The following is a 14,296-nucleotide window of genomic DNA, read 5'->3' as shown; positions in this document are numbered from 1 at the left end:
CCACCTCCCTCCTGGGCAGTCATGCTGACATCCTAGCTGAGAGATAAGAGGAATTTTCCAAGCTCACGCAGTTAGCAGGCTGCCCCAAGAACTGACCACAGCCTTTGCGTCTTTGAGGTCGGACTTCCCTTTGGAGATTTTCTTGCACTGTTCTCGGTCTGGGTACTTGTGACAGTTTCCTCGGAACCCCCTGGTAACTGCTGGTTAGGAAAGTTTGCGCTTGTAGCTTGTCTGTACCTTTCGGTCATCTCTTCCAGTTTTGCTGGAGGCATCGTCAGGAAATGGCTTTGCATCTGCCGCCACGTCTTCTCTTAGACTGAGGAAGGCATTTCTGAGGCGTGAGAAGGGATGGTGGCACCGTGCAGAGCGCCCACTGTCCCTCAGTTTGGGGAGCAGCCAAGTGGCAGTCACCTGGATGTGTTTCTTCACAGGTGAGCAGGTCGCCATAGCCTCGATCCATCTTGATGGCTCACGTGCTTTCCCCAGCCTTAAAGCCGCCTTTTTACCAGCCAGGGGATGACACTGATGGGGGAGTGAAGGGGCCTGGCCCTCCCGGGCCTTTGGCACACCTCTCACTATTGTGACCAATGTTCAGACCTCGGAAGTCAAAATAAACAGACACTTAAAACTACTGTATTTTCTCAGCAACCTGGATGGAAGAGAAGCGAAGGTGAAGTCTCTGGGCAGTGAGAGATCTGGTGATAGTTGGTACAAAAGACAATAAGGCAGGGGGAATGTACACAGGGAATGTACGCAGAGGGCAGCATCTCCTGTCAGGGCGACACAGAGGGTCTGCCCGGATCGTGCCGCCTGAGCCACGGGTTCCCACTGACAATTTAAGCGTGGGTGTCCCCCCCTTTCAAGTGGCTCAAAGCAAGGGAAGATCATCTCATCCTAACAGAGACCTGTTATTTCTTCATCCGAAAGGAATTGGGAGGATATTCCTTGGATTTTCCCAAAGAATATTCCATGGATAAGGGTGTTCCATCTGCATCAAGGGCATTCTCAGTAGCCTTCACACTGAATATGGTTAGAAGCAGATGCTGAATTAAAGAATTCCATTCTCTATGAGAGCGGAGGCTTTTCAAACCGTCGAGAGCAGCATGTGGACACGCTGGAACTTGGCAAAGGGCTGTGGCCAGGAGTGGGAGAAGGGACAATCTGCTGAAAGGTGCATCTTGGGCCTGGCATCGGGGACGCCTCTGATGAGCAGGAGACAGGAGGAGGGGGAGTTAGGGACGGGAGAAACTAGACGTGGAGCTAGTGTTAGGGCTGTCACGTGTCGTGTGGACACAGGGTCAGTCACACCCTGATAGGATGGCTCTGCGTGGCGAGAGAGCTGAGCTGCCCCATCCAGAGCAGCCGGAGGAAGGACTTCCAGGGGTCTAGTGGCCTCAGCACGTCACGGCCAGTTCAGCTCTGAGGTGAGAAGATCTTACAAGCAAAGGGTCAGTGGGTAACGATAAGAAATGAAATGAGAAAATGACAAAATACGAGGGCCTGGAGTTTAAGAGGAAGCTTTTGGAGAACAGCAGGAGATTTGCGTTTGCAGGTAAACTTGAGAAGGCAGGCAGGCAAGCAGAGGCCCCACCTAAGTCCATGGCAGGATGAGGCATTTCCATTTGCTTGTTCTAACGCCAACAAGCAAATGAAAAATACTCGCCAGATGAACTACCTTGCCCTCTTCAGGACACCTGGGGGAACAGCCAGGTGCCACATCCGGAGGCTGGGATGGGAGCGTATTTCTGCACGGGAGTGCATCTACATCCACCAGTGAAGATCAAGCTCCCCTCAGAGCCCTACCCCATCTTGCTGCTCCTCTCCCCTTGGGGCCAGGGCTTTGTTCTCTCAGTTGTGGGATGAAGGGGACGGGGCGAGGCTGGAGAGAGGAGCAGGGCACTCACAGGCCCTGGCATGGGTCCCCTCACATGCTCTGTAAGCAGTCCTGGGGCGAACGAATCATGCACGATAGGAGAGATGCACATAGATAGCAAACTTCCCGTCTGTGTGCAGGGCCTTCCGAACCATGAGCTCCCAGGAATACTTAATTTAAATACGGGGTAGACCTTCATGCTGCGTCCCTGCTGGCCCTTCCCTCCTGGACACAGAAGAACTGCATTTCTCTGCGAAGTGGGGCTTGGTGGGGTGACTTGGTCTGGTTAGCGGCATGTGGACCCGTGGCTTTGGTGGGCATTGGTGAGTGGCAGGGCGTCTCCACACACCTCCTCCCTGTCACTGTGGAAGTCTTGGCTGATGTAGAGGTGGCGTAAGTGAGAAGCTTCCAGAATGCTGAGCCAGCCCAGGAAGGACAGCTCTGCAGAGACTCCCCAGCCCACGCCTGAACTGAGAGGTGCTAAGAAATTAGGTTAATTGTCTTAAATCACTGCAACCTTTGAGGTTGGCTGTCACAGCAGCACGACTGACACCAGATACTGAAAATACCTATTTTCCTTCTCCTCTGTCAGGGCGTGTGTGTTGTGCATTTCTACCGAAGCCACTGGGACAGGCCCGGCAGTGGAGTAAAGCCTGGTGGAAAAACCTCCCAGTAAAAAGGTTGCTTGGTGTTTCATGAGAATCTCCACAGAGCGGCTCCCCGTCTCCGGCAAACGCCACTCCCGAGCTCACTTGGTAGAGAGCCTGCACAGCTTCTCCCGCTCCGCCAGGAGTCGGCCTTTGCCCGGGCCTCCCGTCCGGCACAGCCACGGAACACATCACAGTGAAGGAGCATTGATTCCATGTGTGTCTCTGAGACCTGATGGCCACTGACTCAGCGTCGTGAGCTGGTGCCCCACAGTTCTGTGCATGCCTGGCGTGTGTGTGTAGCTGGGCACTTGACAGCAGCCGTGGCTGGCAGAGTGTTGGATGCACAGCCTGGCTGGGGAGGCAGCGTGGCTGCCCCAAAGTGCAGTCCCTCCAGGGCAAGATGGGGCTCCATTCTCAGAAATGAGGCTGTGCTGCCGGCTCCCTGTCGACCTTGCAAAAGGGACCATGCAGACCTCCACACAGGCGACCTGGCTAACCGCCAGCTGTTTGCTAAGGGGAAACCAGCGTCGCCTGCACGGTAGAGGCGCTCCGATAAGGCGGGAAGGGGAGGGGGCCGTCTGGGCCCCGTGCTCTGGCCCTGCGCACCTCACTTGCTACACATTCCCCGCCAGCCTGGTGCAGCTTGCCTTCTGCGAGCTCTTCCACGGTGCTGGGGAGAAAGGCCTACCAGATGGCCAACCTGGGGCCGGCTCTACCTGCCGCCACCTGGCAGGGGTTGGTGTGCGGGCATCTCCTCAGCATGAAACACCCGAAAATGCCCTTGGAAGGTGTGTGGAGTGGTGACTCTCCAAGTGCTTGTTGAGCTGGAAAGAGAAGAGTCCGTGCTCTCGGTGCTCTGGTGTTTCCAAGCAGGGTGGAGGCCTGTTCAGGACAGAGGTCCTGTCCTCTGCTCCTGACCGCCACGGGCCCTCGATGGCTGTCAGCCACCCCAAGGGGTTGGCAGATGGCTGTCCTACGCACGGGTCCCCCGCCAACCAGCGTGTGCCTGCCAGCCGGTCAGTCCCAGCCTCTCTGTACGGGGCCTCCCCGCCCCCGTGGCTTCACAGACCACCACACCGGGCCAGGCCCTCCCTGGGGGCCTCTGCAGGAACCCTGGGACGGCAGCAGCACCGTAACCAGGGGAGAGGAACGGCCGAAGCAGATGCCTCCTCCCAGGACAGGCTCAGCGCGTCAAGGGCTCTGCACCCAGGAAAACGCACAGCCCGCCTGGCCCCGTTTTGTCCTTCCCCTTCTCCCACGTGGCCCAGAGGCCCTGCAGGGCCGGGGACCTGGGAATGGCAACTCTGAGATGAGTCTTTGTCCCAGGTCCCATAAACACTTGCCATGAAGCCGATGCTGACTCCTGAAAGGTTTGTTTTTTTTTTGTATTCCTCCCATTTCTGTTGAAATGTGACACTCAAATCTGAGACAGGAGCAGAGATCAACAAACCCTGTCAGCCCCTGTCAACCGAGGTGTGACAGTACCATCTTCCTAAATTGCCACTAATCTGCCAGAGATCTCTCTATCTGCAGCCGCCATCGCGCTGTTTGCTCACATTCGGTTAACACTTCCAATTTCCCTTTCTGAGGTGTCACTGTTCGCATTCAGGGAGGAAGAAGAACCTTGAGAGCGGCTTCCGGCACAGGGATCCGGGAGCCGGGGAAGCTGATTAGCTATTCAGGGAGGATAATCTTATTGAGAGTAGTTGGAGCCGTTTAAAGAATGCTTTTCCCCACGCGGTAACAATCTTCTAATTATGTTGTCAAGCTTGCTGTTGAGTTCTCCCCCTGTGCCATTAAGAAACCGTTTTCTATGTTAAGAAAGAGATTTCCAGATTGGGATGCTGTTTGCTGATTTTTTTTTTATTGTTTAAAGAATCTGTATATATTAAACCAAACATTAAAAAAAATGATTCATGTGCAGAGTAATTACTTGAGGTGAGGCCCGTGGCCCGGGTGGGAGGCGAGGCAGGGAGGCTGTGTGCGGGGCGCTCTTGGGCCAGGGCAGGGGGTCGGCGGCGCGAGCATGAGAATTCCGCATCGGCGCGCGCCCCTCTCCCCTCGGTGACAAAATGCAGTCACTGATGGATAACAGCTCCGCGGGCCAGGAGTGGGGCCGACAAGGAGGAGCAAGTTTCTGAGCAAAGCGAACGTTCCGGTGGACACATGCTCCCCGCCGGGCAGGAGAAACCAGAGGTTTGGATGGTGCAAGGCGTGCCCTCCCGGACCCCCTGCTGCAAAGGGAAGATGCCGAGCCCCTGAGCACCGGGCGAGGAGGCGCTGCGCTGCGCCCCAGGGGTGCCACCTCACACCCACTTCTAGCAGGAACGTGGTGTGAGCTCTCTCTGGCCTTTTCCTTCTCTTACAGTCAGGCAATGTCTTCACACCATCTACCATCTGCTAATTTAAACAGCGAACAGCAAGGAGCTTTTTCTTAATGTCCGCATGAGCCAGGGCACAAAGCACGGGTATCAAAATACTTCATTTTAACAAATCCTATCAAAATGAGCAAATAGGGAAATCAAAGCCGTGTGTCGCATGCTGAACGGACAGCATTCCTGGGGCGTCTGCTCCCCTGTCGGGCCGTCACACTCATCACAAGGACTCGGGCGCCACTTCTTGTGCTACGGTAGGATTTTAGACCATTCTGGCAAATCCTACAGGTAGACAATTTGGAATTAATATGTTTGGGAGCCTTGTCATAGCACCTCCTAGCATACTTATAAAAGCCAAGGCTTATTGAAAGGGCTTCTCTCCTAGTTGGCCACCTACACAATAAAATATCTCCATCAAACACCAGTTCTGGAGCAACTGTTAGGCCAGAGTCTGAAGTAGACACTGGGAATGAATGCCAGTAGAATCTCTACTGTATCTTCAAGACATTAGAAGTGAATCTTCCTGGGAGGGCATCTGTGTGGGCAGAATCAGGGTTGGACACCAAATCAGCCCACACAGCCTGAGCCCCCTTGAACGTATGTTTTGCCTCTCTGAACCTGGGCCTCCAGAGCAACAAAGAGAAATAAAGATTTATTTCAGGGCTGAATGGCTTAAAAGAAACGGGCTGGCTGGCATCGTAGGGGCTTGGTGAATTGCAGCTTTTCTTCGGTGAGCCAGCTCACAGTGAAGGAGCTACCTGAATGCTGATTTCCATTTTGCTTCTTTCTCTCCTTTGTTGTTCTGTTTTGTTTTGTTCAAATGCGCAGTACATGCACAAAATGAAAAAGATAAAAGGATACGTGTTGGCGTGGGACCCAGGGATGCAGCTTATGCCGCACTGAACCACAAACCCAGGGAAGGGGAGGACCCCCCCCCCAACAACATGCCATTGTTTGATCATGCAGATTACCATAAATTACCCAGTCTGCTGTTAATTGATTATATCCAGTCTTTTACACTGTACCTGAGCTGCAGTGGGTATCTTTGAACACATGTATTTTGCACATGAGTCAGCATATATAAAAGATAAATTTCCTCAAGTGCAATTTCTGGGTCAAAAAGAATATGCATCTTTATAGGAAATTATCAAACCACTCTCTGTGGATTCTGCACCATGTAGTCCCTCAGACCCTGTGAGAAAGGGACATCCCCTCCCATCCGACACCCTTCCCAGCTCAGGGTGTCTTCCCAGTCTCTGGTCTATGGTGACCTTGGAGGGAAGCTGTGGTATCCCACTACTGTTTCATTACCGGGCTTTTCTTTTTATGAGTAAAATTAGGAGTTTTGCCTGTAAGAGGCATTTGTATTTTATTTCCCAAGGATTGTCTGTCTGTATCCCTTGGCCACTGACTATTAGATTGTCGGTCTTTTCTTATTGATTTGTAGAAGTTCTTTATCTGCTAGACAAACTAGAACTTCAGTATTTGAGTTCAAATATTTTGATCTAGTTAGTCATTGTCTTTTCTCTTTGTTCCTATTCTTTTTTGTAATTCAAAAATTTTTTCAATTTTTTCTGTGAGGCGAGGCAAGGATTGCTCAGGCATGGCCCCAAAGCATGATCCGTAAAAGAAAAAATGATAAATCAAACATAATAAAAATTAAGAACTTCTGCCCTTCAAAGGATACTGTTAAGACAATGGTAAGTCACAAACTGGGAGAAAATATTTGTGAATCATACATCTGACAGAGGACTTGCATCCAGAATATATAAGAAACCCTTAGAACTCAATAATAAAAAGACAAATAACCTGATTTTTTAAAATAGGCAAAAGATTTGAATAGACATTTCACCAAAGAAGAGATATAATGGCCAAGGAGCTTAGTGAAAAGATGCACAATCATTAGTCACAAGGAAAGCAAATCAAAACCGCAAGGAGACACCACTTCACGCCCACTAAGATGACATCATCAAACAGACCGACAGTAACAAGCGCTGGGGAGGATGTGGAGAAATGAGAATCCTCTCAAGTTGCTGGTGGGAATGTAAAAACGGTGCAGCCACTGTGGAAAACACTTCGGTAGTTGCTTTAAAAGTCAAACAACTTACTGAGTGACCCAGCCACCCACTCCTAGGTGTCTGCCAGGAGGAATGAGAACCGATGTCCACACAGTGACTTGCACACAATGTCCCTAGCAGCTTCATCTCATGGCCCCAGATGGAAAATTAACCAAATGCCCATCAACAGGCGAATGGATAAACACCACACAATAGACTGCTCCCCAGGACACACAGGACAAACTCCTGAGGCACACGACAATAATCCGACTGTGCGAAAACCCAGGCAAACAGGGTACGCGCCACTCGCTTCTGTTCACATGGCGCCCTGGGATGCACACTAGTCTGTAGGGGCAGAGGGCTGGTCAGGCTGCTGGGGATGGGGCAGCGGGGGCAGCGGGCGGGAGGGACGCTGGGCGTGACTGGGGTGGGCTGCGGGTCTTCACTGCGTCTGCTTCACGGGGGCACGCGTGCTAAAGCCGTCAGATTGTACACTGCATGAGTGCGGGTTTACTGTGTATCAAATACACGTCCACAAACTGTTCAAAAAAGGGAAAAATCCTCTGTAGGAGTGATCTTTTTATGCATTCTGGGCCTCATGGCATTTTTTTCTCCCATTATGAAAAAAAGTCTGTGATATTTTTCTTCTAGTATTTTTTGGTAAGAGTAGGCAAAGATCTCTTAGGTGTGACATCTCAGATAGTTTTGCTCTCACATGTATAATTCCGTCTGGAATCTGCGTGGGTGTGAAGTAGAAACCCAGCCTTTTTTTTTTAATCCAATAGGCCAACATTGTTCATCATAAAAACTAATCTTCTACACTTCTGGAAATGCTGTCTTTATCATATAAATAATAAATCCTGATTGTATTTGGTTCTGTTTATAGACTTCCTTTTTTGATCTTTTTGTCTATCTCTTTTCGTACCAATTCCATACTGTTTTGATTACTATAGCTTTCAAGATGTTTTTATATTTAATATGGAAAGTCTACTGATTTAACTACTTTTAATTCTCAAAAACTCTCTAACTGTTCTTGCTATTCATTTTTCTATATGAAATTCAGAATCAGTATATTTAGTTCAGAAACTCCTACTTACACTTTTTTGAAAGGTGGCATTTGCAATAAATGAATTAAATGGCACAGATTATGTCATGGAGGCTTGGCAGGGTTCTGCTCTGAGTCTTCCCACCATTGAGCCTACTTATCCTAGAATCCTTTCCATTTATTTGTCTTATTTTTTGCCCTCCAGTAGTATTTTGATTTTCTTCATATAAGTTTTGTACAGTTTTCGTTTTCAATTAAGTAAATATTTTAATACCCAAGTTGCCTTGCAGAAATGTAAAGATAAGATGATTCCACTGAAAAAGCAGCGAAATAGTTATGTGTCAATCTTGGTTTCCATATCCTGCCCTGTTGCTCATGAACTAGGTCACCGAGCCTACAGCTCAGCCTGAGTCCAGCTACTCTGGGACCCCAGACTCACCCAGTTCTCACCCAGGCACACCCAGCAGGAGGCCTGGCCACAGGGGATGGGCATTAACAGGTGCACACAGGCCCACACCAGTGTCCAGGGAAGACTGGCCGCTCTCCCCACACCTGGGCACCAGGACACCCAGGGCTCCTGCATCCTCCACGACAGGGCCACACCTCCTGCGTCCTCCCCAAACTTGTGCTGTTTTCCAAGTCAGCTCTTTGCCTCTAAATGGGGATTTTATGGAGACAAAGACAGGAAAAGCAGCACGTCCTGGTAGAAGAGGTGGAGGGAAAAGTGGAGATGGCCTCAGGAGGGACAGGGGCCAGCAGACTCCCTGACCTCTGTGAGACCCGCCCGGATGGAGGCGGCGACCCCGGAGCTGGGCTTCCTCAGTGTGAGAGCTGCAAACAAACGGAGGGCGGAGGAGCATGGGGGAGGAACGGGCCGGATCTTGTCTCCTGAGCTTGTCGGTGTGGCTCGGGAAGGCTACCACGGCTCTGTTCTCCTTAATAAGGCATTACTCATCATTTCTATTTAGCAGCCACTGGGCTAATGTCACCCCACGTGCTCTGAGAACCCCGGTTACAGCACGTCCCATAGAGAGGCGGGGAGGCCAGAAGGGAAGGGTCAGGGTGTGTCCGCCCCCACCACCCTCACTTAGATGCAAATCGCCCTCCCGGCCGTGGGAGCTGGGCCACAGCTCCTTTCCTTCTGGGGCTGGCACAGCCTGTGTCGCGCTTTGATCCCATTCACGGCTAAAGCTGTGCCTGCCTGCTGAAGTGGGCTCAGCAGATGGCCAGGCCATCCCTCCAACCCCCTCTCTCCCTCTCCACCTCAGACACTCCACAGTTCTGCCGCCTCCCACCTGGAGGAATGAGGGCATGGAGCCAGTGTCCCGTGAGCTGCTGGGCTGTGGACTGTGGACTCCCCTTCATGTGGCAGAGCCACAAGGTGGTAGGATGTTCACACAGGGAGGGACCCAGAGAGATCGCTGGTGCCACCTCCTACCCCACTGAGGACCTCCTTGGGGTGCGGCATTTGGCGCAACTGGGAAGAAAGCACTGCCTTTTGTGGGCTCCCCCACGCCTGCCTGACTGTGTGAGACCCACTAGGAATGGGAGATGATCACTGGAAGGACCACCGTGGCTGTGGGGTGTACCCGCCACCAGGCTGTTTGACCACCACTGACTCCTTACTTACCTCCATCCTCCAAGGGCCTCGCTGTACCCCCAGAAGCGGGCTGGTAATGTGGGCAGTCACCAAAGAGTCCACTCCATCTGTGGGGTTCAAAGTTCACTCAAGTGCTTTTGATGGTGGACAGCTGGGTACTGGAGGTGACTCGCAGTGGCGGCGGCCCTGGCCTGATGCACAGAGCAGCCTACGGCCCAGCTGCCCTTGGTCCGTGCAGGACTGTCTGCTCCACCCTGGCAGCCTGTTTTCGACCCGTGGCTCCCACCCAGTGCTGGGCTCCCCGACCGCCAGTTCCCCCCCTGCCTCAGCTTTCCTGGAGTGCTGTTCCCACTCACAAGCCACACAGGGCACTGCCTGATGGGCAAGAACCCCATGAGGGCAGGGAGTCCTGTGGCCGGGGAAGACCACTGCCACGTGCTGGGCACTCAGCACGGAAAGGAGGAAGGGGCTGCAGGGGAAGAGCGTCTGGGGATGTGGGCTACACTCCACAAAGGTGGTTGGTGGTGCTGCTGTTGGTCAGCTGTCTGTCACTCAATCTCAGGACTGTGTGCACTGACCACTTCAGGGGCCTCAGTGAGCAATTACCTCCAGAAGTGCCTTTGCACTAAAGGTACATGACGATTCATGCTGAGAATATAATTGAAATATTGTGGTAGTTTATAAAGATAATGCTCTTTGGATAAAACCCCAGATTGGGTGATTCAGTGTGAGTGTCCCCTGCTTTGGTCATGTCGCAGCTGCCATGAGACGGTGCAGTGAACACTCCCCCAGCAGGACGGGCCACCTGAATGATCCTGTGGTGCGTGCTGGACTCCGTGAGGCCGACATCTGAAAACCTGCGGGTGCCCCGCAGTGTCTGAGAGTGCTGCCTCGGACCGGCCCCTGTGTTAGGTTCTGGCACCAGAGCCCGGCTAGGCTCCTCCAAATATCATCTGTGGTCAACCCACGCGAGGAGGGGCTGGCACCTGCTTGCCGACTGTGGCCTTCGCCCTTCTGCAAAGCAGCGGGGTCAACATTCTGAGCCCTGGAGGATGTGCAGATCCGGTGCTGGGAGGGGAGGGGTCTCAGGGCCGCTGGGCAGAGGGCTGGGAGGCGGTGGTCCCCAGCAGGGCAGCATGGGCTCCCAGGAGTCCAGGCTTTGTCTTTGCGCCTTCAGGGTCTTGAGACAGTGCTGCCCGACCAGCCTTGGTGGGGACTTGCTGCCGCCGTCCCACAGGCTATGGCTGCCTCAGACTTGTCCACAGGCCGTGTGTAGACACAGATCGCCGTGTGCCCTGGGGATTTTGACTCAGAGGGTTTGCAGCCCTCCCGGGCTCCCAGGCTGCTGGTCGGGGCCACTGTGATCACTGCCTGCGCAGCCTGCGACAGGCAGGCCCCTCCGACGGGCGCGAGGGCCTCACACAGCCTGGTCTCGGAGTCGTCATCAGCCCTCTGTGCCAATAAAGATCAAGTATGACTGAAAACAAAAACCAACAGCAGGAGAAGACAAGAACCTGCTGGGGTTCCACACTGGGGGCATCATGGCCTGTGTGGGGGGGCGTCATGGTGCCACAGGCCTGTGCTCTTAACCAAGGGTGGACAGAGGTGGCCCGTGGGTCCAGCTTGCTTCCTGGGCCAGAACTTCCACTGTGGGAACTTCCTGGGCCACGGAAACAAAGCCCCCCACCGACTGTCTACAGCCACGGCCTGAAGACCGGGGCGGCGGGGCAAAAGGCCATGTCCTCCCGGGGCCACGAGGAGCCTGTCCCAAGCCTGCCTCCTCGCTCCAGAGTGTCACCAGCACCCTGGCTCCTTGGCTCGCAGACACAGCCACGTCCCTGACATCCCCTTTTCTCACCAGAAGGCCAGTTGCTGGGTCGGGCCCATCCTGACGGCCTCATCTGCATCAGCTGCATCAGCACAGCCAACTGTGTTTCCAAATAAGGTCACGTTCTCAGGTGCTGGGGGTCAGGGCTTCAGTGCTTCCTTTCGGGGGACACAGTCTACCTGAAACAGAGGGCGTGGTACCAAAACCCAGAAGCTGGACTCTCAGTGGGGGCAGAACCCCCGTCCTGGGGCGCGGCCCTGTGCCCAGCTTGGTGGGGCACAGGAAGATGGCGCAGCCGACCCCCGTGCTCCCCACCCACCCGCTCTCCCAGCCAGCAGGCTCAGCTGCCTGGGAAGTGCAGCTGCCCAAGATGGGAGGCCACAGGGTGTGGTCTGCAGGCAGAGGGCACAGAGCCGCGCTGATGCTGAGACCCTGTGGCCAGCCCACCAGGGCTGTGGATCCCCCGACACAGCCTCCTTGCTCCCGCCAGCAAGCTTGCTGGGCATCCCCAGATGCCTGGCTCTGGAAGCCGAGCCACCTCTGGGTCAATGGGGAGGTCCTCCCTGGCCAGCGAGGTCTGCCCCTCTTACGGGGAGGTGCCCAGCATCCCGTCGGGCCTCCCACTGGTCGGCATTTGTGGAGGAGGGAAGGGAGGCTTACCCCCCAGGGCCTTCCACCCAGCTCCATGTGGGGAAGAGTGGGATGGGTTTCTCCCATGTCCCTCGCTCACCGCCCGAGAGGAGGTATTACATTCCCGGCAGGCTTCATCTCACAGGGCCGTGTGGGCTGGCCCCGTCCACTGGGGTCTTCAGATGTCATGGCATCACAGACATGACATCCTGGGGCTAACGTCATGTGTGCAGAGAACGTGCTCACACTTCTGTCCCAGACAAAGAGACACAGACAGTGATGCACCATAGCACGGGCACCTCATGAGGACAGACAGACGCCTATAGGGCCGAACCTGCCGCAGTTCATCTGGGAGCTTAGATGGTGGTGGATGTGCAGATGCCAAATTAGAGAGGGACTGTCCTAGTTTGCTAGTTAGGAGACGGGAGACAGATTCTAAGTGAAAACGATACTATAATGCTTTTGTGACCTGGACACATCATGTCCAAAGGACAGCAAAGAGGTTCCCCAAAGTGCCCTCGGGCCCAGTGGAGGCTTCCGTGCTGTCAGCATTGCCCACAGCCCCGCGTGCCAGGCTCCTGCCCTGGCTGTGCCTCCCCCGACAGGCCGCAGACAACTGCCTCTGTCCCTTCTCTCCGCGTTTCTGCTCGGATCCCCGCAGGCTTCCTCACCAGTGCCACCAGCCACCCGAGGCTCCAGGGGCTCCGGGTGCAGAGCAGAGGTGCCTCCGGACAGGGCTGGGCAGGTGGTTCTGAAACCAGCCTTCCTTCTGTGGCTGCCTAGTTGCACTCTGGCCTCCCCGTCCCCCAGCATGCAAAGCAGTCCAAAACAGGGCGGCGGCACTCTGTCTTGCTCTGCCCAGAGAAGGGCACGCTCGTATTTTATTTATCTGAGATTCTTATGCCTCCAGGAGCAGGGTTTCTGGTCTTGGCCTTGGTTTGTTTTGAAGAGGACTGTAGAAAGAGGGAGACCACAGAGGTCAGAGAGGAAGGAGGCGAGTCAGCCACCCCACCAGGAAGGCGCCGTGAGACTTATAAATATTGCACCGTGCTCTCTGCGGTGCCCCTCTGAAGAGGGCTGCAGATGCACACGTGGCCTGCGTGCAGCAGGAGACCCGTCAGTGCCTCCAGAGAAACGCGATTTTAAAGGGGGCTCTGGGGGACTGTGCAGAGATGGGCTTTTCAAGCACTTCCCGCCAGGCAGCAATAAGGAGAGCTTCAGGACAATGAAAGGGCCTTGGTCTGCTGTCCTTTGCCTTGAAAGAAACCGGCGTGTCTGCAGGGGAGCCAGATGTTCCTGAGGGGCAGGCTGGGTCCTTCCCTCAGTCGTTTGCGGAGTTGGCCAGCAGCCTGGCGCCGCGGCATGCTTCTGGGGGAGGGGAGGCCAGTGTCGTGGGCCCAAGGCCCTCTGCAGGGACAGCGTTCAGAATGGCCTGGCGAGGGCTGGAGGGGGGTTGTGGGGGCGGGGGGCCCCTGCCTGTCCCACCCAGGAGGACCTGTGGCTTCTCACCTTCTGAGCCTTCCCCCGCCGCTGTCCCACTCTCTCAAGAGAAGCCCTTTCCGGTGCAGAGAGCCCGGGCCAGGAGCCCACCCACCTGCTCTTGATGAACAAAAGCGACGGCATTGCCATCGCCACCGACATTGCCGCCATCACCGTCATCTCTTGAGCAACTCCTGTGTGAAGCACCTCCCTCTGCTCTGCCAGCCGGTCTTCCCCAAGCCTGGGGGCAGCTGTCCTTCCTGTAACCAGAGGAAACAGAGGCTCAGAACCTCTGAGTACCTTGCCAGCTCCACGCAGGTGTCTGGACTTGGCTCCGCTGTGCCAGGACCCTCGTCCCACTGGGAACGTCTCAGTGTTTCCTCGGGGTGGATGCCCCTGAGCGGCCAGCAGGCCCCTCCCACCTCGTCCTGCTCTCCTGTCCCCGCGCACGCCTGCTCCTCCCTGTCCTGGGAGGCCCTTTGTTGATGACAATGTGGGGAGGGTCGCATGTTTTAATATTTGTTTTGCTTCTCACATATGCTTGATGCTGTCCGTTCTAATTGAAAAAGCAGGTGTATCAAAGGCTTTTATTTCTCTTAGAAAAACTCATTTTTAAAATAGAACTCTTTGTCCTTTTTCTGTGGACCGGGGAGCCATCTAGGATGAAGGCGGGCTGAGCTTCTGTAGAGGACACAGCGTTCTGACCCAAGGGCGTGAGTCAACAAGATAATCCACTTGCTAATTGTCATCTCCAGAGGC

The sequence above is a fragment of the Manis javanica genome, chromosome 9 (genome assembly GCF_040802235.1).
Source record: "Manis javanica isolate MJ-LG chromosome 9, MJ_LKY, whole genome shotgun sequence".
Classification (NCBI taxonomy): Eukaryota; Metazoa; Chordata; class Mammalia; order Pholidota; family Manidae; genus Manis; species Manis javanica.
Note: the sequence above shows the minus strand (reverse complement) of the source record.